A 3,734-nucleotide genomic window follows, 5' to 3' on the forward strand; every position below is an offset into this window, starting at 1 on the left:
ATGATTGAGAAAGGCTTTTGGTTATAGAATAATTCTAAAAAAAAAAACAGGAGGGAGTAAACAAGAATACCGGTCTATATCTTTGGTATCTTGCGTTTCAAAGCTCCAAGAGAAAATGTGATTATTCGATATTATAGTAAGAATTAATAAACTTTACCAAGCAACATAGGTTTCATAAAATATCGACCCCTCCTATCTTGGCATTGTAAGGCTTGTTGTTTTATCAAGAATTCACTTATCATCATGTTGTGAGATTTATGAAGCATTCTCAGGTTACTTTTCGTTTGCAGGTTTCCTTGATCTGGAGGAAGCTTATGATACCATTAATAGTGAACGAGTTTTAGACATTTTAAATTTCTGAAAAAATATGGGATTATCCTGAACTCGTGAATTAGAAACTGATATTCCTCAAGTTCACCACTTATCATTATCTGTTATTAATATTGTAGTCAATCTCGTATAACTAGTATTGCAAATTTATATTAATAAACTTCTTGTTTGGCATTCTCCTCTCTGGCTTATCTCTACTTATATACTTTTGGAAGCCAAGGCGCACAGTGCTACACTATACAATGGTAAGTGGAATATAGAAAGAATTTTTATCCAAAGGGATATTGATCAATATTCTCGGGATATTTAATGGACTCATAATATAATTATTATACAAACTTTTTTTTTTAATATTTATTTATTGTTATTTACAACTGTATTACATATATACACATCAAGTAAATTTCCTGTAAGTTATATTATGACATGGTACAAACATGTGGAGAATCTACCCATTGATAGAACTCCAAAAACATTTCTAAAGAAGAAGATCTCGAGGCCGTCTTCTTTTCAGACGCCTAGGAGGATTATTAGGTAGTGAAGGAGAAGCCAGGGTTAGAAACGAGTTGGTTTGGGTGGTTGGGATGTTTATTATGGAAGGATTGGTATCTTGTTCTGCCCAAATTGGCAACATAGGGGATATTGAGGTCCTGATGGATGATTTGATTTGTGACAAAGTAAGGAGCATTAAGGATTTTACGAAGGATTGTGGACTGTAAGGATTGGATTCGAGAGGAATTAGAGCCCATAGCTCAATTCCGTATGTCCAGATAGGCCTTATAATAGTCATGTAGATCAGTCTTTTGTCATGGATTGGATGTTTGGACCGTTTATCTAGTAAATGTTGCAATAGACGGAATCGACGAGCAGTTTCCTGTCTTTTCAGTTTTGTATGAGGATTCCATGTTAGTCGTTTGTCTAGATTTAGTCCTAAGTAACGGATCTGTTCAACAGGAATAAGTGGGGTATTATTAAAAGATACTGTGGGGCAAAACAAAGGGTAAATGTGATTTGGTGGGATTTATTGGAATTTATTTTAATCCTCCAGTTTTGGCACCATTCTTCAAGGGTGGTGATGTGGGACTGTGGAGGGATTGGGATACAATGGAAGGATCATTATTCACTAACAATAGGCATGATTATACAAACTTAAAAAAATAATATGTGGAATTGAACGTTTATACTTAAAGCTGTATTTTATGAAAATGATAAAATCGCTACTTGTACCCCTTGGTTATTCACCCATTCATTTATTGATGGATGGGATTGAGTGCTTGTTAAGAACTGTAACGTGAAGTGGAAGGCTCCGACTAGATTCAATGTTTATAGTCATCAGTCTTACTAACTACCGATTAACGACTTTTTGTGGCTATGCAAGTGTATTTCATTCCTTAGGGGGGGATTGGTTATAACCAGATTCTCTACTCGAGTCCTGAGCGTCTGCGGCTAGCACTCTCACTCATCCTCTACTAGCTTTTATTAGTGACGCGGTTGTAAGAGATGTCCCGAAATCTCCGGAGTCCTGCTCTTTGCTCTCTCTCTATTAGTGGAGTAAGAGCTCGGTGTAGAGTTTTTCAGGCAGAATGTAAATATTGTAAATACTAATGATTGTGTCTAAGATGTTATTTTTTTATTTTAGTTTTTCTTCTATTTCTTATGTTGTTATAATTTAATTTATATATTTGTGAGTATGGTGTGCATAAGCTCTTTGATCCCTATTAACATTTTCTATAAATTTAAGACATAATGTAATTTTAAAAAAAAATAGAGTAAATTATTGTTTACATTAACAATTACTTCCATGAATTAGTTTGTAATTCCCCATTTTTCACTATCTCAAAATCCACCCTTTCTATTTATTTCACATATAGCTAAGTAGAGGTAAGAACTAATCATTATAACAGAAAATAAATTGGAATTTTACTTATAACGCTTAAGATTGATGGTAATAATCTAATTACCAAAATTAATTTCCATTTAGCTAAAACCAATCAGTTTTACCCAAGATTCCCCGCTAGACTCTCTGATGAAGCCCTGAAACTCAGGTCGAAACGTCGGCTTAAATAAATAATTTTTTGTTTATTCATTTATTTTGTTTCCTGACTGCATCCCCCGATAATTTTCATTTAGGTAGTAGAAAAAAATGATTCCAATTTTTATTAAATTTAATTCAAGAATTAATTATTTAATTTAAATCTCTTATCAACTATTTTCATTTAAAATGTTTTTTTTCCCATGAAGCCAGTTGATGATCAGGTTCTAAAACATTTATTTTCGGAAGGAAAGCGTAACGTGCACATTACATTTAATGAGATTAACATTTGATGTACCTTCGTGGAGAACATTTTAATGACCACGTTTGGAAATTAGTTACTTTTCGATAATTACCCTTTCGACATCCTGACAGTCTGTTCAACGGCGCTGGATAACAAAAAATCGAACATGTTTTTCGCTTTCGGACATCTGACGTCCTGTTTTTAAAATGTTTCTGCAGTTTTATAAACAGGTGATTGGCAGATTCGAAGCTAAATTCAATTATAAGTTTGCTCATCATTCAAAGCTGACACGCCCCCCCGGGAGGAACATCTGATTTCGATTAAATCAGATCCTCAAACGTATTTCATCCCTCATGATGATCCCATTACCAGCCAAAACCATTAACCCCGAAGTTAAGGGTGCAATCACACGCTCCATTTTAAATTACTGATATTCGTTCTCGAATATATTAAGAGATAAAATTACTCTAAATATTAACATGGCATTATTATTCCTGCGAAAAATAAATTACATTTCTCCTTATGGGATCATTCAATTAATTCTAATAGATTTTCTCTTTTTAAAATTTTAATAAGACTAACGGGACCGACTTAAACACTATTAATGTCCTTTTACTAAGCCCACAAGCACTCTCTAAATTGCACCATTGTTTTAATTTACAGAGCCTATTGTTTTAAACTGACTGCTAAGTGATAGCACTGAAATATTATATTTGAAATATATCGTAGTTTTATAAATATTATATACTTCTAATCACTTATCTGAAAGATCTAAAATTATTTTATTAAAGTAAACTCCAATATGTTTTACAACCGATGTTTCGGAGTTCTCCTTTGTGTTCCTATTCTTTTGAACTGATATTTTCCGTGCAGTATTCCAGAAATGAACTTCAAGAGAATTCTATCTGAAGACAATGTTATTGATCTTAAAAAAAAAATACGAGCTGTTGTTTCATAGTTTGGGATTATTCAGTAAAAGTTGAGCAGTTCAGTAAAAAATGGCACCACGTGTAATGAATCAAAATTTGACATCCAGAACCCAGATACCTAACTCGTGTTGCCCGGTGTTATTAGTTTTCAAATTGATTTATATTTATGGTTATGCTTTATATTTTTATGATTATATAT

The sequence above is a fragment of the Halyomorpha halys genome, unplaced genomic scaffold (genome assembly GCF_000696795.3).
Source record: "Halyomorpha halys isolate HHAL.00 unplaced genomic scaffold, Hhal_1.1 Scaffold476.1, whole genome shotgun sequence".
Taxonomy (NCBI): Eukaryota; Metazoa; Arthropoda; class Insecta; order Hemiptera; family Pentatomidae; genus Halyomorpha; species Halyomorpha halys.